The sequence below is a fragment of the Numida meleagris genome, chromosome 5, assembly GCF_002078875.1.
Source record: "Numida meleagris isolate 19003 breed g44 Domestic line chromosome 5, NumMel1.0, whole genome shotgun sequence".
Taxonomy (NCBI): Eukaryota; Metazoa; Chordata; class Aves; order Galliformes; family Numididae; genus Numida; species Numida meleagris.
This window is the reverse complement of record NC_034413.1, coordinates 58,327,248-58,350,785: the sequence shown is the minus strand read 5'-3', so window position 1 is coordinate 58,350,785 and position 23,538 is coordinate 58,327,248. Positions and strand designations below refer to the sequence as shown.

General features: G+C 38.1%; 1 protein-coding gene across 47 annotated transcripts in view; it reads right to left on the bottom strand.

Moving 5' to 3' along the window:
- LOC110399220 overlaps positions 1–23,538 on the bottom strand; it is a 585,449-nt gene that overhangs the window by 369,615 nt on the left and 192,296 nt on the right. For 38 of the 47 annotated variants that reach the window (XR_002438981.1, XR_002438982.1, XR_002438989.1 and 35 more), the window contains one exon: positions 2,612–2,685. The exons of the other annotated variants lie outside the window; for them this stretch is intronic. The gene's annotated coding sequence lies outside the window, so the exon portion shown is untranslated. The remainder of the gene's footprint in view (positions 1–2,611; positions 2,686–23,538) is intronic. 47 annotated transcript variants of the gene reach the window in all.

The window sequence follows — 23,538 nt, the reverse complement described above, 5'->3', positions numbered from 1 at the left end:
ATGTAATCTAGGGATTGGGAATCATTTGCAGCAACATGTACCACTCTGAGAAAGTCTAGATTTCACTTTGGATGATTTACAAACAGAAAGAGGAATGAAAGTCATTAAATAAATTAATATGTTAAGATTTCTAGCTTCCTAAGAAACTTGATTAAGTTTCTGGCTACTGATGGCTCTTACGCAAGATGATGCATGTTGCTACAGAGATTTTAGGGCTTTTATTTGATATCTGATTTTCTTTAGGGAGAGTTTGTAGAGAACTTCAGAACTGACAGCCCTATTCCACGACCAACTCCAAGATAGCACAGGGTAATTTCTGTTCCTTTTAGTACATAGATGGCAAGTAAGCATAGAACAAACTTTCGGATTCCCACTTATCCAAACTGATGTGATCACAAAAACAGTGAAGAAAAGCACGATTTCAGTCCCCATGGTAGTGTGGCTGTACAAGCAGTGTATTATGCTTTGGGGTTATTCCTTTCTTAGTTCTTGAGCCAGACGTGTATGCTGCCTTAGGTGACTGTACATCAAACTTCACTGTGTAACGACAACCACTCGACACAGATTTCTAAATCCTACTCTCTTAGCAAGCATTAGTCTTCGACGTTAGGAATTCTGGGTCTATGTTAAGTTACCCCCAGGCCAAAAAAGTCAGTATAACACTATAGACACTCCAGATCAATTGTTCAAGAGCACAGTAACACATTCTGAATCCAAGAAAAGACTTTTGGAAAAGCTGTGACCACACATTTCTAAAGTTTTATTTGCGACAGTGTAGATGAAGCGCTTCAGATTGTGATAGAGGCATTGTCTAATATTTTTCCCAAAAAATCAGATCAGATGTATATTAAAAGATATTTTTAAAGACTACATATTACCTTTCTTCTGTCACTAGTAGCTGTCAGCATAAATAACAAACCAACAAAAGATCTGGAGAATAAGAGGACTGTAAATAACGAGATTACTATTATATAAGTTATAAAAGATTACTCTCACTTTACTAAACTGATCCCTCCATGGAATTTTATATTTCCACTACAGATAAATCTTTCAAAGGTAAAAAAAAAAACAAAACTGTCGAGTTTCCGGAAACCAGAGGCATTCCTGGAATCTGAGGTCTCGGCATTGGCTGTGCAAATTCATCCCTGTTGCTTTGTATTACCACCCAGAAGCAGAGAGCAAAGGGACAGATTAATCTGCAGAGACTACAGCAGGTCCAACCGTTAGTGGCAGATAAAATAGAAGAGATTTCATAGTGGCAATTTTGACTGTGAAGTGCTTTTGACGGCTCTTGGAAAAAGGACAAGAGATACTTAGTCCCCAGAAGATCCAGCCCCTTTTGTAAGAGATGGGCATGAGGCAGCTGGGAGGAATCTTTTGGAAGGGAACGTCCGTCTCCTCTGACTACAGAAGTTGAGCATCTTAAATTAAATACATAATCTTTGGAAGGCTAGAAATAGCTGAAATTAAACCAATGTGTTTATACATCCATCCATAAGCCAGTGTAGGTTACTGTTATTAGTGATAAGATCAAATGAGGAGAAAATGGGTGTGGTACTTCAATAAAAAGCATTTCCATTATAGATTTCTGCTTATAGAAGTCCAGTTCATTATACTTACACTAAAATTTGAACTTTTTGACAGTGCTGTTAAGACTCCCAACAATGTCAGTGGCATTTAAACTCTCCACTTGCATTGATCTGCCCAACAGTACCCTTCAAGCACACACGTAAAAAAATGACTGGATCATTATCTTGCCATCAATAGAGTATTTCAAGGACTCTCCTTCAGGCATGAGCTACCCTTTGTGAAAAATTTGCAAAAGGCCAAGGCCAAATGGCACAATTTGTAAATAAAGTTGTCAGTCAGACCATGGGGTCACAAAAGATTTGATGGAAACAATTTTTTCATTTATTTTCTGCTCAGTTGTAGCAGTAGTTGTTATCTTAAAGGATTCTCAAGGGTCAAGCCAGTGACACGTGCCACCTACAAATGCAAGGAGCCCAGTTTTCTCCTGTTCCACTTTGCCCTTGTTCCTTTCACATATACAGGCTCAGTATCCTTACTGGTTATGAAAAGTGCTTCTGGACATCATTCGTATCTGTCACTCAGCTGTTGAGAAGAGAATAAGAAGTCTTCTCAAAGAGAATTACGTTCAGAGATGACTGAATTTCCCAAAGTTTTTTCTCTCTATTTCTTTACTAAATATGGAGGTAGGTGGTTTGAGTGCTGGTTGAGGGCTGGATTTTTAAAGCTTTCAAACAGAGAAGCCTTTGTTGTTCCCTGTCCTTCAGAGAACCTGTGAGAATACATGCCATTATCATCTTTTGTTTGTTTGTTTGTTTTCATCCAGCTATTGTAATTCTGTTTAAATTTCTTTTCAGATTTCATTTCAGTGTTCATCACAAGAATGAATGAGTAAGGAGAGCAAGGAATTGGAGAATATAAGCAAAACATAAACAGTGAAGAAGCAGCAGGTACAAACTGCCTCACTGTAGGGTAAAAGAGGCAATGCTTCATTCTTTCCTAAACTTGTATCTTCTTCCTTTGTACCTGTTTTTCATGCTTACAGATGTTTGTGCAAACGCTTCTCTGTGATCAGGATACATACCGAATGCCCAGTGAGGTGTATGGCATCAGTGGTTGTGATGATGAGCAACTGGAACTGCTCAGAATTTCTGACATCTGAAAGAAATGAGATTTCCATTTTCACAAAGCAGAGGGATTGAGCTCCGGATTTGACCTCAATATTCAAATGAATATTTATTCTTACTAGCTGGCTGGACAAAACTGAAGGGCTTGAACCATCCAAAAGAAATTAAATGTTAGACACTAGAAGTGAGCTGAAATTTGGATGCTTTAACTTGAACACCACTAGTTTCCCAGAAAACAACATTCAATTCCAAGAACAGCCTGCATGGGCACTCTTACTGTGTTCAATAGCACAGTAGTTTGAGTTCTCATTTAACTGCATTAAGGTTGAAAGTTCGTTCCTCTTGATGAGAAGTAAATCTTGTACTTCTCAAGTTCCAGGAATCTTATACTTGGGTGACTTGGAATTTTTTCCTCTAATAACTACATTTTGAACTGTCAAAGTTTTACAGTGATTCAAATGTAAGATAACATGGAAACACTGACAACATATGGAACCCTTACATTCTCTATTCTGTATTCTTAGTAAAAAATGTATCAGTTGTTTTGAACCAGTATTCAGTCCTCAATTCATGCTGATTTTGAACTGATTTGACTACCTTATCTGATGCTGAAATCCAACATAATATGACCAAAGATGCATCACTTTGATTTGATAAAGTCCATAACTGTCTGTTCTCTTACACTTGAAAGTTAACTTTGCTACCTGAGAGAAAGGTGAATAATCCATTAGAAATGCCAGTTAGAGTGTGTGCACTCTAAGTGTGGAAACAGAAGTGAAATTATCAAAAGTCACTATATATAATAAATGGAAATTATTGCTACTGGCAAATGTGTATATACCTGAGAGCATAGTATACCTAATTCAGTTATAAATATAAATGTTACTTTATGCTTTATGGTTAAAAAGAAAGCAATGTTGGTATCAATTTTGAAGCACCTTTCTTATGCTCATAAAAAATACAGAAAGTGTTCAGTAGGATTTAATAAATAATAAGCAGACAGCACTATAGTGGATGGAGGTGATGAATAACCAAAAGGAAGAGACTAAATACAATATTTGTGTATAATTAAAGCACTGAGCTATTGCTGGTTGATTTGATTAATGGCACCTTCTTAATTATAAAGTGTCTTTACTCATAATTTAAAACTGCGACAGAATGTCTTTTGCTCATCCAGAAGCCTGAGACAGTGGAGAGATGAAGTGTTTTATTATCTTTCTTGAATAAAGATGAGTTCTAATATAAGGCAAGCACTGCAGTGCCAAAGTGCATAAGAGGTTAAGGGAGCTACAGGCTGGGACTCACAACCAGCAGATGGCACTCCTTTAATTCCATTCTAACGAACTAGAACAAAGTTCCATTGTCTCACGCAATTTTTAATTTATACATTCATTTTAAGATAGAGACCAACTTTTGCAGAAGGTAAAAAAAGTTTTGGAAATAAGTATTTAAATATTTGTTCTCATGTTGCTCCTTAAAAAGGGGAAAGAGAGGTTCAAAGTGCTTTAAAATTTCCCAAACTAAGCTTTTTAATTACACAAACAAGCCTGCAAGCTCAAAAGAAGACTAAAAAAAAAGACATTGAGAACTTTATCTCCATTTAAACTATATGTTTCTGATAGATATACAAAGAAATTTCACTTCTGTTTTGCCAAAAATTCCATCCCAATAATATATTTAAGTTAATTCAAATCTTTTCCCTCTTCACCAATTTATCAATCTATAGCTAAGCAGTATCATCATCAGATCTTTTGCAAACCAATATCACTGCTCGAACTGCAGAAATGTCACTTGTCAGTTTAGACTGGAAACTCTCCACAATTGCTCTCCAATCACAGGGAAGGCCCCTTTGTTGAAGGTAAAGCTCATTTATTCTATTTCTCAAATTCAGCCAGATTTACCACAAGAACAGCAAATCTGTAGAGGAATAATGCAGTACTGATTTCTATTCTAAAACCCAGCAACTAGACAAGGAATTTCATATTGGATCATCAATAAGCAGCTACTTTCAGGTCAAAGCCTACTGACATCTTTATAATTACTTGTAAAACCATTCACAGTTTCCACTGAGTTCATCACTAGAACAGCATGTCTTTTTTTGCTTATACCCAATGGCACCGGAACAGGTGATTGGTACCACTGGATCTTTGAGGGTTTGCAGGCTATGCATAACTACAACTGAGCATGCCTAAAGGCTGAAAGAAGAGGGCATAACCTAGTTTTAAGTTCCACAGCCGTGTGCTGGTTTCATGTTTCCTGGCAATGGTGCAAGCTGGTAGCATGGCAGATACAGACATCACCCAGGATCAGTGAACAGAACCAACACAGACAACTCAGCTTCCATCTAATCACATCATTCTGTACAGCATGCTGGCCTTCCTCTAGCTGTAATTTAAGTATTCAATAGATCTAACTTTATTTACTAAAACTCTTGGTTAAGAAAATGAAAGAAAAATAAGAAAAGATTAAAAAAAATTGAAATAACATTTGCCTTTGGGTCTTGACAACCTGATCACCACCACTGTTAGAACAGTGTCTTTGGCAAGCAAACTGGATGAATGAAATAACCTGTTCTACAGATAAGATGTTAGCTAGCCCATAATCTCTTCTGCCTGAATAAATTGATCCCTGTCTGTTTGGCATAGTTCTAATGGTAAATTCCATTCCACAAAAGGAGACTGTGAAACAAGATTCCTGAAATGCAGCCAAAAAGGTCTGGATTTTTATGGAGTGATCAGATTTTCTCTGGATGCCTCTGGCACAAAAGTGACCTCTAGTAAAACTCAGTTTATGTCCCAGCTTCATAGTTTTGAAGGATACTATCATATTACCTTTTTTCCCCCTCATCTCTAGCAGAGTATGGACTGGATTAAGAACGGAGGAAGTGCCTGAGATTTAACCTTGCTGAATTTGAAATAATTTTCACTGAATGTATTTGCAAGGTTTAGAGGAAATGCATCCAGCTAAAAAGCTAGCTTCAAAGGCACAGGAGCTCTGAGGTTTGGACATCTGAGCTATTACATCTGTATGGTATATGTACAGCTCAGTAAAGCAAAAACCGATATTTCTACTTGTTCAGTTTACATTGTCTCCCTAGACCATGAGGTAAGTGTTGAGAAAATAAATAATGCTGAAGTAGACTGTGAAAGGAAAAGATTGTGTTGAGCAATATAGAGCTTAAGAAAGCAAAGTCTCCACCATTCTCACTCTACCCAAACTCTAGAGTCAACAGGGAGAACTGTGGTAAAGCACCTAGAAATCTGTATGTGGCTTGAGTAGGTATGTGAACATCTTTCATTTACCCAAAGCCACGTATGCCTATGCTTCCCTTTCTTCTACTTCAAATCCACTGAAAACTCAGAGCAATAGCATCTGAATAGTCACAGGTCTCAATGAAAAACCAAGGTGAGAGACAGTGTTTACTAGAAATATACAAAGATCTATCATAAAATGAAAGAGGTCATCATGAATTTGTGGCTGATGCATAACATCCAGCTGGACATGCACCTAGTTGGGCGGTCCAGACCTATTCATCCTAGAGTGCATCAATGACTCCAGCTTAGCGAAAGCGGAGTGGAACTCAGATTTGTTATAGGTTGCACTGCTCTTTAGAAAAAGTCAGACTTGCTGGTCTGGAATTTTAACCTTTTTTGTCAAAAAGGATATTTTCTTAAACTAAAAGTCAACAGGACACTAACTTTCTTGCCGTGGAGTACAGGACCACTTGAAGTGAGCAATTCTTGATATATACTGGAGATCAATTGGAAATCTTTAACCTACAGACTCCTACAAGAATCCCTTGGTGCAAATACTTAATAGATATCCAACTAGAGCAAGATACAATGGCACTTTAAAACAAAAAAAATCTTTCACTGTAGATCCACTTTCTTCATAGAATTGCTCAGGTTGGAAAAGCCCTTCAAGATCATCAAGTCCAACCGCAACCTAACCATACTACCCTAACTCTAACAACCCACTGCTAAATCATGTCCCTGAGCACCACATCCAAACTGTTTTTAAACACATTCAGGGATGGTGACTCAACCAACTCCCTGGGGAGCCTATTCCAGTGCTTAACAACCCTTTCTGTAAAGAAGTTTTTTCCTGACATCCAGCCTAAACGTCCCCTGGTGCAACTTGAAGCTATTTCCCTGTTGTCTTGTCACCTCTTCCTTACATCATTCATTTCTCCACGCTTGAGGCATCAGCAAAATGGAGATTCTCAATTCCTTACTATATGGGATGAAAACAGATATTTTCAGCTAGTTCTTTCCTTTTCATTATATTTTCAAGGATTGTTTTGACTGATTATATCAATATTTTACTACTTCAGTAAACTCATATTTTGTCCCCTGGTCATTTCAATCTTCAGAAAAAGCAAGAGGAAGACTGAATAAGTTACTAAAGGCAGAATTAACTATTTGATCACAGAAGTGGTCTATGTTTGAAGCAGTACATGGAAAACACCTTTGCTGCTATTGTTACCCATCATTTTTCATACTCGACAGAGGACTGTGCTATATTGGTGCCCCTCTTAAGGAACTGAGTCGGGTGTTTCTACAGTGCACAGTGCTGAGATAATCAAAGTACATCTGAAAGCTATTTCCTAGATGACTTGCATAATATTACTCTGTGTTACCACTACTAAATTGCCCTGAGCAAGCTAGCTTGGCTATCTTCAAACACAATTCCTAAACGTAGAGTGGAAACCATCAGAAACACTGAGTCTTCATATCCTGTGGCTTTTGGCAGATTGGCGTCAAAATCCAGGCAGGGCTTCACTATGAGAGCATTAAGAAAAGAGTTGTCATGGCAATATTTGGGGTTGTGTTTTGTTGGTGTCACATGGACCACAATTACTGATTACTGAATGTTTTGTAAACAAGCTCACATATTGTCAGTGTGGGTGGCATATTAATTATTAAGTAAACAAAAGAAAATAAATGTGTGCAAAGTATTGTTATTAAAAGCAGTAGGAGCCATTTATCACAGTGCCATATGAATTCAAACTGAACAGAAGTGATAATTTGATCCCTTGGTTAATACCATTCCTCTGGCAGAGGATCCATGGGAATCATGATTGTTAATTGATTGCCTTGCGCAATTAAAAATTTAGAAATAATGTAGAAATAAACCGCAGCAATATTTCACTTATTTCAGTTTACGTGTCAATGAATTTACATCAGTATTGGCTTTAGGTCCAGGGTAGTAAATAGGATACCGAGATCTGATTTTTTATTTTTTCTGTTAGTGTTTCCATAGAACAAAAAGAACTCTTTACTATAAATGTATCAATACACAACGAAAGATGTTCCCACCATTGACATCTCTCCTAATATTTATTATGGGATTTGGAACACACAACAATTTTTGTTACCCTCAACTTTTATTAGAAAAGAGAAAATTTGTTCTATTCATCATAACTGTCTTCCTGTAAAATGTCAAACTGAAACCTTCGATAGCAAAGAAAAATAAGAAATTATATTTTAGAATTTAACAACAGTGAAATAAAGTCATGATTGCTGAACACTTATGTCAGTGTGCTTTTACTTTCCACTGTCATAATGCTATCCAGGAAATGGAAAAATCACAATGGAAATAGAGTAGTAATGTCCTTCTGTTTCCTCTAATAAAGCGAGACTCAGAAAAATTAAGTGATTTATCTAACATCTCACAGACAGCTTGTGCAACTTGTCACAAAACTGCCCTCCTTTTCAGATCAATATTAGCTAGTTCTGAGTAATGTAAATGAATAGAGCTTGTCAAAGAGGTTAGGAATTCAGCATCCAAAGGAAAGTTCAGACCAGATCTGCTCAAACAGTATTGCCAATAGCTGAAAACAAATACAGTGATGTAATTGTTGCTGTTCAATCATTTAATTTCAGACAGTTTCGCTATTACTGAAATAATACTTCCTGATTATATCTAGAACTTAAAAAAAACACTCAATAAAAGCAAACCATATAAAAACTTTAAAATCTGAACTTGTATTTGCAGACATTAGAACAAGATTATCTAAACATCTCAACAGCCCTCCATCAGCTTAGGTGATTATTGATACAGAAATCTTAATGAGTCAGCTAACATGCAATGACAGGCTGGCTACTTTATAATGTTTAAAAAGGATCTATTTACTCTGGATGGGATGTGTTTTATAGAGAAAAAATGGATATAAAATCCCTGTAACCAATCTTAGTTTCAGGGTGCCTAACTGCAGTTCATCATAGTCTTTGGAATAGATGTAAAATCTTTTCTCCCGAATGTTAGAGAATGTTAGAGAAAATTTGATTCCAGAAATCTTATTAAGTTCTACAAACCAGGAAACAGGAACAATGCCACGTGACTTTCCAGAGCAATTCCCCATTGTGAGGCTCTTTTCACTCTTTTAAGTAGTTGTTTCCACTTGAACCAAAATGAAAACCACAGTATTGGTGACCCGTAGGGAAGTAAATCTCTTGCTTTGAGTCCCTGCTGGGAATTGTTTCACAAGCTGCTATGTTCTTTCAAGAATTCCTTCTAATTCTTTAAGCATAGTAATTGTGTTTTGATCGATGTAATATTAATATCTTTCTCCATTTCTAAGTAATTTTTTCTTGTAGTTTCTTTGTTAACCTTACTAACATCAGGGTAACTAACCCTCTTGACCAGCAGACAAAATAACAGCATGCAGATGAGAAGCTGTTCCCTCCTATTAATGATTCCTTACACTGGATTACTTCTCCTTCTGCCTCACTTCAAATGCTTCTTGTTCAAAATGCCAGCACAGTTTATCTCCCTAAGACTTTTCTTCTAGAATTTATTGGCTCTGTCATTGTACTGGCTTCTCTTCAGGATCTTTTCTTGCTTTTCCTGGGGGAAAAAAAAAAAAAAAAAGTAGTCCAAGCCACCCCTCTTCCTATTTGGGATTCTAGACTTTCTTCCCACTCTAAATCCTTCCTTTATGAGTCACTCTTCCTGAGAGTTTGTCATGAATTGCCTTGAATCAAGAAACCAGATGTATTAATTATTCGCTTGTCTCAGTTAACTCTTTCAGTTGAAGAAAGATACAGAGTTACTTCATCCTGCTGACGTGCTTAGAAATTACATGAATTCTGCAAACAGAAAAGAAAGATAATTCTCTATGGTCGTCAAAATATTTGATGTTTATTGTGTTTCTGCCAAATTTCTTTGAGGTGAATTCTGTGAGAACAGTTACGTGCATAAACATTTAACTGTTTTACTGGACTGCAGGCATAACATAGCAGATGCAATCTTGTGGCAAATTAGTCCTGCAAATGTACTTATAATCATACAAAAACAACAATATCCATGTTTTTTAGCAGCGTTCTCCTTGCAGATAAACCAGTGAAATTATATTAAGGTTCAGACAAGTGGGGAAAGATACATCGTCTGAGTGAAAGGCAGTTCTAGGCTTTCACTAATCTTTGTCTCAAAATAAATACATTCTGAACCTTTCAGCTGACTTTTCTTTGAGAACTTTGAGTCTCGAACTCAGATGTTAAGGGAGAGGACCAGGAGGTGCATTGAGCAAAAAGAAGGTTAAAATAAACCCTGTCTGCACTTCAAAAGATGATTCAGAGAGTATGGTTCATGTTCCCCCATCCCAACACCTTACCAGCTGGAAAACAATGTGCCTTTTCTTTATCGCTATCCAAAATCTGGCCTGAATTCTTTGAAAACAAACTCACTGCAAGATAAATTACGTCCAAAGGAGCCCAAAGTGGTCATCATTACACTCATTACAAAAGGTCTGCCAAGTCTTACAGCTTCCTATGTCAAATTCACCCTGTAGCAAGTTTAGCATCTTTTTAAGCTAATCCAAAGAGAATGATTTACTGGCAATTTGCCAAAGTGAAGTGAAAAATACTCACTTCCTCCGTCATTTTAATACTTGTAGTTTATTGCTGGTGTAAATAGGTTTATAACCTTCCAATATGAAGCAGAGACATCTGCTCTGCTCAACACTAAACATCTGGTTATTCCAACAAAGCATATAATTATATTTAATGGATGAGAAGTGTTTGATGGATTGCATCCAAGTATCTGAATAAGACATTTATGCATAAAGACTATTCGCATGGATTATCTTGACAGGATAACAAGACACAGTAGAACATTATTTTGCCTGATAGTTATATCGATATTGACTGATGCTTTGCAATGCAGAGGCTGCAGGTATTTATTTTGGTTGTGTCACGGTTTCAGCTGAGACTGTGTTAATAGCACACTGATGTTTTGATAGTTGCTGTGGCATACATACTTTACATATGTGTATTATATATTACATAAATAATATACATATGAACAAACGTTAGTGTTATATATAGTTTTTGATATATTTATATATCACAATTTCTCTCATTTCCTTCTCTGTTTCAGAAAGTAATTTTTATCTCAATCTACATGTTCTATTTTGTTTCCAGTTCTCCCCCTCATTCACTTGGGGGAGAGTGAGCAAACAGCTGCATGGTGCTGAGCTGCCTGCAGGATTAAGATACAGAGGGCTGCAATCACAAATTCTTTTTTTGTCAGGTAGAATGCAAGATAAGATGTAGAAATTTTGATTTTCTAGACCAACAGTCCAGCCCACTAACATTCTAATATTGTTCTGTATTGTACTTTGACAGTGGGTTATGTTTTTCAAGCTAAGCATCAAATGTTCAAAGAAGGAACTCTTCTACTTGTCCTCATAACCTACTGTCAGCTAAAATATTGTTCTGTCAGGCAGCTTTCCTTACACAGAAAAACATGGACATTTTTCAGTTAATTGATGTGAGCAAGTGTTTTGCCAAAGATGAAAAAACAGATAGTCTTAAATAGAGAACTATTGTTCTAGAAACAGTAATAATCAAATTCTTCTAAGATTACATTTTTCATTAAGAATTATGACATAGAAGTAGGAGAGCTCTAATTAAGTTGAAAGGTGTTATTAATAAAGGATGATCAGAGTAGCAGACAGGAAAAACTGAATAACCTTGAAAGGGCTAGCAAAACTGGGATGAGACTTCATTGTTTAAACTACAAAGCAACATTTTTACAGGTTACTAACAGCCCACAGGCCATGATTCTGCCTATTTTCTGTCATTTCCAGCTTCTGAGCTCATGAGTGGTGGACAAGACCAAACTACATCCAAGTTTCAGTCACAAACCGCTTGGACAGAGAAACATTAAACGTGTTTTTGAGGTGAGTGGATACGCACCTATTTGCGTAAGGGAAGGGTAACCTGCCACATGGCAGCAAATGTAACAATGTCATGGGAAGGTTCTACCACGACTAACATCTGCCTCTGATGTTTCGTGCCAACAAAATACAACAGGAGGCATTGCTTTTGGAGCAGCCCTGATACTCAGCTGCCACAGAGACTCTAGGGCTGGTGATGAGGGGTTTGTTTGCTTTGAAAAAATGTTTATTTTGATTTTTCTTTTGTGGGAGGATAAGATTTTAAGTGCATTTGCGAAAAGCCAGAATTTATTCTGGAATAAGCAAAGGCAGTTACTCAAAATATTTACATATAAAACTGCAATAGGAAACATACCCATGCCAAGGGGTGGGGGGGAAGCTACAAGTGCATCTTTTATACTATACAAAAATAATTTTATTAGAGTAATTATCTTTTCCGGAACCAACATTTCTCTATGAGGCACATGATTGAAAGATGAAAAAGAACTAAGAAGGTTCTGTGTTTATTTTATTTTTTTTCTTTTAGAGAAAAAGAAAAGTCAAGACATCGGCTATGGCCACTTATAGAACAATTTCTGATGAGAGTAGAGCTTGTTTCCTTTTTTTAAAAGCAAAAAAGAAGTGAGCCTTCTGTAAGTCAGCCCCTTGGGGGTGATTTCTTCCACATTTCAGAGACTACTGGCAGCAAATCTCATTGATTGCTTATATGTACAGTGAATGCAGAGGAAACTTTTACTTGCCTGAGTAAGTTTTGCAGGAACTTCTTGTTCTGTACATTTGTTCTTCTGAACAGAACAAGGCTTTCATATGCATATATATATGAAAACCACGGTGTTCATCCTCACCATCATGAAACAGTCTAGTAACAACCATGAATATCAAAATACACTAAACATATACCTATATGCACACACACTAAAATACACATATCAAAATAACCATGACAATGGGAGAAAGTCCTGTGGGCAAGATCTTTTCCCTGAGATTTTATACTTCATAGAGGTTACAAGATCAGTTCTGAAAACTTTATTTATGTCACTTGATGAAGAGTCCAAATGTTCAGTGCTTGTAAGAAATGCTCTTTGCAAATAGCTAGAGCCTTCACATTGTGACTTGAACTCTCTTTTGTGTTTCTCTTCATTTTCCTTTAAAGAGCAATTTACATCACAGACAGCAGTGGGAAGCTGAGAATTCACAGATCCCACAGATTTAATGTTAGTTTGCTTGGGAAAAGGATGGAGCAAAAATTGCCTAAAAACTAAATAAGCACTTTCACATGAATAAATATTAATAGCAAAGCTTCGCACTTATGGAGCAGCTTCCATCTGCATGTCTTGCCTGGCTTCATAAATATTAACAATTCAATTCTGTCAAAATCTATCAGAATATTTCCACTAGGATTTCTTGAATATGTGTCTTGGGGTTAAGTTTTTTTGGTGATTATATTTTTTATGCCTTCTTCTGCATCACAGCAAACATGTTCTTTCCTGGATCTTGTCAGGCACTGGAACAGTAGCCCTGAACAGTCTTCCATTTGAACTCCTCAATCATAGAATCATTTGAGTTGGAAAGGACCCTTAAAGGCCATCTAGGCAAACTCCTCTGCAGTGAATAGAGACACCTACAGCTCAATCAGGTTGCTCAGAGCCCCATCCAGCCTGATCTTGAATGTCTCCAGGGACAAGGCATCTACCACTCCTCTGGGCAATCTGTTCTTAATAATTAAAAGCTTAATTAGCCCTGCAGTGGTTCTGTTTTCAAGAGATGGTGGGTCCCTATATGTTTGCTTTTCCCCTGTCATACAACCCTTAAGGGAGAGCTGATCAGAAAAATTTCTGATGGATCAAGCATATTTGCCTCACCAGGAAGTTAATGGCATTCCTTAAAGCAGAATTCAATATCTTTCGCCTATTTAATGAACCTTTCTCCTTCTTAACAATTTTCTTGCCTCCAGCAGTCCCATGTGTTCTGAAAGAGCTCTGAACAGAAGTAGCATTAATGTGAACATAAAGCAGATCCTCATGGAAAGAGGGCTCAAAAGGTGGCAGGTGAAATAACAAATAACCTCATATTTGTCAAAATTCTATGTGTGTTTTTTTTCCACGAGTTTGCCCAATGGCAGTGCTTCTATGAAAAGTCTCTATACTGCAAGATGGTTGAATGGATAGCCACAAACTTCCAAGGGCTCACTGGAGGCAGAGCTGCTGCTCCCCATGACAGAAGATAACATTTGGATTGTGAAGTTCACAGGAGTCTGGAGCTGCTACTTCACTAAGAAGCCAAATGAAATTTGTTTTCCCATTACGACACCCTTTTGTTTGCTCATGAGAGTTATTTGCTTATTTTACTCTCTCCTGCCATTTTTCTTTCTTCCTCAAGTATTAATTCACTGAATAATTTCTCGCAGGGTATCCACATTGCCAACAGAAAGAATAGTGTAACTCTTTGAGTAGGAAATTATCCACAGTCTGGTTTTCTGTTGTGGAAGAGTCTCCTTCGTTTTATGGATGTAACCTCTGCATTATGCTTCCAATGGAAAGCATAATGCTTGATAACATTCAAAGAATATTTGGTATTTTTAAGCATGAAAAAAATTGCTTATTTTACAGAAAAAAAATAGATATTTGATATTGTATGTGCACGAGGAAAATTGTTTTCTCCCACTTCCCTCATCTGTCAATAATGAAACACACGTTCAAGTAAGAAGTTAAAAAAAATTTTCTGGCAGTTATTTTGGAAAAAAAAAGCATAGAGAAGAAAGGGGTATACTTTTTTTAAAAAGCCAAACAAATCATGACTTGCACATTCAGACATGAATGCAAGATTCATCACTGATTTTTAAAAACCACATGCAAAACAGCATTGGTCTGATTCATCACACTTATAAAACAGAAATTCAGAAATTTGATAGAAGTATTTTAGAAAAAAATCCTTTCCACTCTACAAAGGAGAAAATACTAATGCCTATAACACATATCAGAAGCTAAAATCCTTGCTAATAGGGAGAGATTGGGAGGACCCTTTCAGGTGCCTTGTCCTCGGTGTTTTGTGTTACAGTTTTGTCCTGAATAAATGGTTTCACAACTGAGCAGATAAAGTAAATTGTATTTCAATTATATTATGAATGAATTGCAAATAACATTTCTCCTTCAAGCTGTGAAGAACTTGTTATGTTCCATTTTTTCATTCTGGTATTTAAAAGCCCTGAACATTCTGTGTAACAACAAGCATACAATGTAAATACTGTAGCATCTTTCTTTGCTTTGAGAAGCTGCAAATCACGAACTCCATAACAGACCAGGAGCCAGTCCCTAACATAAGTATCAGGTATCCAGGGTCACAGACAACATGGCTCAACCAACCTGACCAGTTTGTTCCTTCCACTGTCTGAGACTGTCAACATTAATTCACACAAGAGAGCATTAAAAGCAAGGAAGTCACTGCCCATCAACCAGCCATCAGCTACCAGACACTAACAACGTTTGATTCCTACCGACCCATCTCTTTTCTTAGATATGAGTTTGCACCTTGCTGACTATTCTGTGAGTTAGACAGTCCTGCCTTACAGTTCTGCTTAGAAATATGAATTGCTTTAAAAAAAAAAAAACTTTCTTGATCGCTCGGAATTTAACCTCTGACAGTGATAACATGAGAAAAGAAGCAGCACTACATGAAAGTAAACAGACTGCACCTTCTGAAACAGGAATTCACTGCTTGAAATTTCACTGTTAAAGTTACACCACAAAAAGTACTTTATTTACTTCTTTCTGCTCCCAGGAAAACATACCCTTCACCCTTCCCAGATGCTCTGGTGATTTTGTAGGAATTCCTCCTCAAGAATTGCTTTTTTACTTTTTTTTTGGTGTATAAAAATAAAAACACAAAGCAGCTGAACAATATTCACACACCAGGACCCCACCCTTAGTCCCCCACTAGGATATTTAAGTTCACATGCCTTCCCAAGTTTCCTTTTTTCTCCACCTCTGCAGGTTCTTCTAGCCATAACCATGAGCTGCTGTCACAAAAGACTGATCTTCAGCCCTTTCAATGAGGAACACCAGCATCAACTACTAGGGCTTATAATATCATAGTACAGCTTAGGCTGAAGGGGACCTTAAGGCCACCCAGCTCCAACTCCCTACTGTGGGCTGGCTGCCCCACACCAGCTCAGGCTGCCCAGGCCCCATCCCACCTGGCCTGGAGCACCTCCAGGGGCAGGCCATGCACAGCTCCCTGGGAAACTTGTTCCAGCTCCTCATCTCCTTCTGAGAAAAAATTTCCTCCTAACATTTAACTTAAATCTCCCCTCTTAGTTTTGTCTCTTTTTGTCCTATCACTATCAGACCACGTAACACATCAGTCCCCTTCCTGCTTCTAACCTCCATTCAAGTACTGGTAGGCCGCAATAAGATCTCCCCACAGCCTTCTCTTCTCCAAACTAAACAAGCTCAGCTCCCTCACCCGTCTTTGTAGGAGAGGCGCTCCAGCTCTTTGATCACCCTTGTGGCGCACCTATGGACCTGCTCCAACAGCCCCACATCCTTCCTGTACTGGAGGCTGCAGGCTTGGACACAGTGCTCCAGGTGGGGCCTCATGAGGGCAGAGTAGACTTGGGAAACTCTCTCCTTCTGGCTGGTCAGTAACAGCAGGTTTTCTTGTTTACTTGTGACGGAAAATACTCCCAAGGAAAGGAAAAAGTAAAAGAGAGGCAGCCAGGACGAAGCCTTCACTGGAATGCTTTTTCCTTCCTGTATGGCAGTCCCCTGAGAGCAAGACTCGTGGGTGTGTGACATATGGCATCCTCTTCCTGCAGCGTGTTTACACAGGGATCACTCAGCCACATGGGCATTTAAAATAACATCTCCTCTCACAACCCTTCTCAGTGCAACCCCCCAACTCTACCTAGTGCTTAGGCACACGTTGAAGGCTAACTAAACTCTCCCAGGTAAGACAGAGGCAAGTTCATCTTGCCCAGAGATGTGGTGGATGCTCCAGCCTTGGAGACACTTAAGGTCAGGTTGGATGGGGCTCTGAGCACCCTGAGTTTTAGGTGACCCTGTTTATTGCAGAGGAGTTGGACCACATGGCCTTCAAGGGTCCCTTCCAATTCAAACAATTCTGTGATCTTTCTGCTGCTGGTCTTTTGGTTTCTGAGAGATACCTTGTGCTACAGTGCCCTATCAGGGGGATACACTCCTCCCAGGGCACTTCTGATTCATGAGAGGACAGCCTTTGCGAGAGCAGCTGGGAGCTTAAGCCATCTCTCTTTCCCAGATAGTGACCAGAGCACTTGTTCTTAATGCTACTTAAAGATATTCATCTCTTGCACAAATCTGTCTTCTCTTTCTCCCATAAAGGAGACTGTCTGAGATGCACCTGGGAGCACTGGAGATGAATGTATGTTTATCTCAGCCTGCCACTTTCAGGATGCCTTAGTGCAGAGATAGGGAAAAGGATGCTAGATCTACTGTTTCCTCTTGTGAAGAAAAATCCAGGCCCTAGGAATTGCTGAGAGACTTGAAACAAGAAATAAAGCATCTTGGAGTGGAAGGGTGTGAAAAAAGTTCTTACACAAAGGCTGATAAGTAAACAAGAATGGAAAGAAATAGAACTGGATAAAAAGGAGTGGGGTAAAACAGGCATGAAGGGCAATGAGGAGAGCTAATGAAGAAGCTAGGCATGGAGAAAAGGTAAAGGAAGAAGACTGCTTTCTAGAGAGGAAGCACAGATCTGAATTCTGCAGGCCATCATCTTATTTCTGAAGGAAAGAATTTACTCCTTCCTTTCCAAACAGCAAACAAAACAAAAACTTAATGACATCCCCACAGGACATTTCTGGTAGAAAACCATATGGGACTGCAGGCTGCTGTCCCGGGCAGTCCCAGGGTGGGGGGGGNGGGGGGAGGCAGAAATTGGGATTGCAAAGTGCTAAGGGTGTTTCTGGCTGTCTGTCTAGCTGTCTCCTTCCGCAAGTGCTTCCTGGAATCTGGAGTAAGTGGTTGAGCCTTCCTGCCTGCCTCCAGAAGAGCAAAGCTCCTCCCAGTGGAATTCAAGAGGATGAAGCCAGTGCAAGCGTTAGTGCTGCCAGGACATCACACTGACCTTAGGGTCCCCTCCTTCCCTTTCCCATGGAGATGACTCCAGCTGCTGTTATTATCATTTTTGTTTTGGGCTCCTTGTATTTGGACCTCACTGTGATAGACATTAGATCTGCCAGTTCAACTGCAGACAAAATGGGAATTATTATAATAACATTACAAATGTTGTATGCTACAGAATGAATCAAAAAGAAGAGAACAGAAATAAAGAATATAAGAATATTTTCCTGCCCTAAGATATCCAGGCCCCTTTCTCAGGGTTTTCTGTTACTCTTCCACATTGGATGCATTGTGTTTTCCTTACAAACTTCTCATAACAAACCCAGATGCCAATGCTCCTATTGACACGGAGAAATTCCTGAAAATAAATGCTAATATGACCTACTTCACACCCTGGAGAGAGGCTTTCATTTTGAACAGTTTGGCAGAGTTTGTGTTAGTTTCCAGTTTCACCCTCCAAACCCCAGAACAAACTAACACAAGTTACAGACTGGAAAGAAAAACACCCACTTCTAAATTAAAACTTCAAAATTCCCTATATAAGTAGTTAAAGAAAGTGTAAGTTTCTTTTTTATTATCATTATTACTTAGTAGATATCCAAGGAATCTAATCTAACACGCCACCCAGTCTTGCAGTTTTGAAGTCCAAAGTAAATTAATTAGGCAAGTAGAATTAATTCCTTCCAGTTTGAGAGATTTTTTTAAAAAAATTTTATTGTTTTTAACCTTCAGACTGACATCTAGGAGAAATAATTCCTATCAAACAAATGGGTAAATGAAAAATGTTCATGCTGGAAAAAATGTATTTTTTCCCTTTCTTGAGCTAAGATTTAGACTTCCTCTTCACACTGCCATTTTTCCTACTAGTGTCTTCTTCACTCTCTACCATTTCAGATGTTGAAGTAAAATATAAACTTGAGCTCAGGCCCAAATTAGGGCAAGGCAATAAAATAATTAGAACTGATAGAAATGGTGGGTTAGGCCCTTTCTTTCTCTCAATGTTTTTCACAGATCATCTTTACTATAAAAATGATCATTCATTTGATAGTCCCTGAATTCTCTTTTGCAGCTTCAAGTTTTCTGCAGGAGTGTGTAAACCTATACAAAATGTTTTATATAGAGAACCTTGGTAGTGATCAGATAACTTTTTATATTTTACTAGTGATACTCTTTATTTATATGCTCATTTCCCATGACACCATAAAATTACTTGTTCAGCTATTATAAATCTCCAGCTATCTGAACTAGTTGCATTATGATGCTACCTACTCCTTACCCTCTGCTTGTGCACTTGATTTTTCATTCCAGTGTCTCTTACTTCCTACTGTTATATTATCCCAGATTTTTTCCCCAACCATGTCTCCAACATACCAGAATTACTTCTAATTTTTACCTTCTCCTCCTTTGTCTTTGCAATTCTCTGCATGGTTAACCTCTACAGCATTCATTTACTCTTTCTATTGCATCGGACAAGTTACTAATAAAAATGTTAAAAGAAAGAAATTCAGTCTACAGCCCTGCGGAGTTGTATGCAAAACATATTCTGTTTTAATATTGAATCACCAGTAACTACTTCTTCACAGAAGCTGGTGAAACTGGACATCTATTCATCGCATCAGTCTCCTTCCATCAATTTTCAGTTACTGTCTCAGGGAGTCCCTCTTTATCCCTTCCCCATCAGCATCAGAGATAGGAAAACAGGATCCAAAAAAGTCCTCCAAGGTCTGAAAGGTTGGTGTTCCTAAGTGCCACAAATCTGCTAGACCATGTTTCTCCTGCTTCTTTACTTTCCTGAAAAACTAACACAAAGCATCATCTTGTTTTCCCAGGCCCCGGGGTGGGGGGAACAAACATCTTTCTATTAAAGACCGCGGATAGCTTCCTAGTATTGTCCCACCAATGATGAATCTACTCCTTTCCTTCTTCCTGGATATATAAAAATGTTTGTCCAGCCATGTCAGACTGCCCATCTTGTTATTCATGTGCTAAAGGGACATGCTGCCTGGGGAAAACAAATCAAAACAAATCCTTGCCCAGATAAATTAATAAAACCTTGCAGAGTAAAGAACTGAAGTCCAGACTATTCAAAGATACTTAATCCAGTAAAATCCTTTTTTTATTGTAATATGCCAATTACTGTGGTTTTATTGTGCCTAAAATACTTAGGAGCCTATACTCAAGAACCCTAAATAACATTTCAAGACCATGTTCAGACTGCCTACTGCAGTATCTAATGTAGATTTAGTCTCTATTATTATATCATTGCCAAGAACCAATAAGCAGTATAGGCACAGATGGTGAGATTCACATGGCAGACAGTGAAATTCACATTACCCAATTTGTAAACTCTTCAGTCCACATCTGAAGTGGACTGAAAACTCCACATCTGAAGTAGATAGTCTAGACTCCCTTTATGGAAAGGGGACAAAACCAGGAAGTTCTTGTTTGCTATTTCTCACTGCCTAGACATGTTCAAAAAGTAGACGAAACGTGGCCTAGAAACATGTATTGCTTTCCCTTAGTCATAGAAATGGTCAGTGTATTCAGTATATTCATCAATTTTTCTATATTTTAATGTGTAAAGTGGAACCTCAGCTCAAAGCTGACATCTCACACAATCCACAGACAGAAGTAAAATTTACATCTAGGTTATTGTCATGTCCTGTCCTATCTTTCTTTCCTGACCTGATGGGAATCAGCATAAAGCAGCCATGAAAACATATGGGCCTTGGAAGCATCACCGTTCACCAGGAACTTGGGCCTGTATTAAGGGCTCGAACTCCTTCCTTTTGTGTTAAATATCAAAAGGTGCATGACTCTGATGAACAGACAGACTGTTGTAGTTCGTATGTCTAGCTTTTCTTCAAGAAGAACCTTTTGATTTCTTAAGTGGAAGTGATACATTACCAGGAAAGTGAAGGCATTTATTAGACAAGCAGACATCTTTGAGAATGCTTCACTTGAAAGAAGCCTGATTCACAGCTTTGAAGGCATTATACAGGATCCTTTGAGGTGTAAAGCAATGGATGTGACTTACACTGAATTCAGCAGGATCTTTGATACATCATCATATGTAAGCAAGTTGTGAACATGATCAGTGAAGGCAGAGAAAAGGACCAGGGGGTTAGTTTGCAGAAATCCAAAGATATAACATCTAATGTTATACCAATGCTGGTAAATACAGCATGAGGATCCAGAAGAAGCAAGAAGCCTGTTGTCCATTTATCCATGCTTTTTTAGCCTTGATTCTGATTACAGTTGATGGCAGCTGTTTGGAAAAGACAAAATTTGGTTGCGATATGCAGGACCAGACCCTCAAATTTAAGCACATTGTTGGAAGAATTAAAATACAAGATAATTACAAGTGGTACTCACTAGGTAGGTAACAAAATGCTGATGAAGACGTAGATTTCCTGTTTCAGAAAACACATAGCAATGTATCAGGAGAAAGGAAGTAAAGCAGAAAAACTCCTCCATTTCTTTAAACTAAATAGAGGTTTTGCAAGAGCAGAAGAAGCAATACCATAAGTACATACTACTCAATATTTTTGTGTTTTATGTGGATATATAGAACTATCACCACACAACACAAAGCCAAACCTCAGTAACTAACAGACAGTGACAGATGAATGAACAGAGGAACAACCTGCTTCTGATCTGAAATTGACAAAGCCTCCAAAAATCTCAAGAGATAAACATACTGAACTTAGAGAGGAATCAGCTAGGTAATTTCACTACAGTTTCAGACATCTTCAGGGAAAAGGGAGCTCTTCAGAGTGACCCAGTCAGTTTCTCTCTGGGAATCCACTTGAATATTGTTCCTTCCTTTCACAGATTACCACAAAGAAAAAACCACGCTACTGCACACTACAAATATCTACTTTCTTTAAAGTTTGTCTATTTTATTAGGAAAAAATAATTAGATGGTTTCCCATTTCCAAATACAACCAGAAGGCAGGCAGCAAGCATTCCGCTTGCTTTACAAAATGGATAACACATTAGAGAATCCAGTATAAGCAAAAAAGCCTCAGCTCTCCTTCTGTTTTGGGACAATTTAGCATTACTCCAGATCGTCAAATGGTTGCGTATTCTACCTGTATTAAAGGGCACTAAGCGGAGACTTCAGCTTTTATAAGTTTTAATAACACTCTATTAAGATGATGCTCAGCTACTACAGTAAAAGGTATTTCTGTGACAGATTTGCAGTTGACCAGATAAGGGCAGGCAGAATCCATGTCAGTCTTCAGCAGTTATGGAAGTAGAACCATATACTACATGCTGAGGATGCTGTTTCCTTTTCTAGGCTCTGGACTGCAATACTATAAGAACAAGACTCCCAGAACTGGAACTTGGTCCCACCATGAATATATAGGGAATCAAGATTTTCTGAAAAATAGGAGAAATATAAGGTGACTGATCCACGTACGCAATTAATCTTGTGCTTGCATAAACTGTGTTAATTCGTTTGTGCAAGAGTTATGTACTAGCTTACTATTGTATCAGCAAACCTCACAGGCAAGAAAATGAATGTTTACCATATTTGAAGACAGTGCTACACTGAACATTTTCAGTGATTGGGGTTTTGTTACTTATTGCTTTTGTCTAGAGATACCCCCGCACATACAGGAATTACATTATTTTCTAGTTGGTGTAGAATTCACACTTAGTTTTAAAACCATGAGAAATATTTATCATAGGAAAAGGAGGAATCCATAACATTTAAGAAGGCAAATTATGATGCAAGAATTTGCCAAGACACTTTTTTTTGGTACACTTAAATAAGCAAGGCCATAACTGTATGTCAAGAACTATTACAAGATCCTCTACATGAGAGAAGAATAAAATATCTACACTGACCTTGACAAAACAACATTTTTCTTGTGATGGCACCCACCACCAGCTGACTTGTGAAGTAATACAGAGAGATTCATCATTGATATTGTTGGTTTGGAAGTCACCTTTCTACCAAAACTTTCACAGTTATAGTTCATCTCTATTGTTCTTTATCTATTTCATTGTCTCCCAAGAAGTTATTTCCCTGCTGGTGAAATGAATGCAAACATCTGAGGCCTTTGAAGACTAATGGCAAATCTGCACTGGAACTGCATTAGAAAGAAAATTTTTCTAAGAGGGTGTCATTTGATTCCAGAGCCTGCAGCCCTATTCTAGGACATGTGGTGCTACTTAGACATCAGCTCCTTCCAGAATCTTCAGTAGAATTGTACACTATGTAATCCAGACTGAGTGGACTTGGTATCAAACTCCTTCAGCTTCCAAAGCAGATGCCTCATAAGTAGCACCCAGACATTAGAAAACCTGAAGACTGCTGAGAACTTCACAAAAAGAGAAAAGGAGATAAAATATATCTATTCAGATATACATTTCTGGCAGTATTGAAGCTTGAACTAACAATTACCAAGACAGGCCAGAGAGTGTCAGCTACAAAAGGAAGGAGGAAAAGTAAATTTATATTTTACACTGCTTCTAGTCAGACCAGAGAAGAGAGACTACAGTTCTCACTGCAAAAAGGTATTTGAGATAAGGAGTTGGATCAGCTCATGAGCATCCATAAAATTCAGCTCCCAGGAATTTACAAAATCTGGCC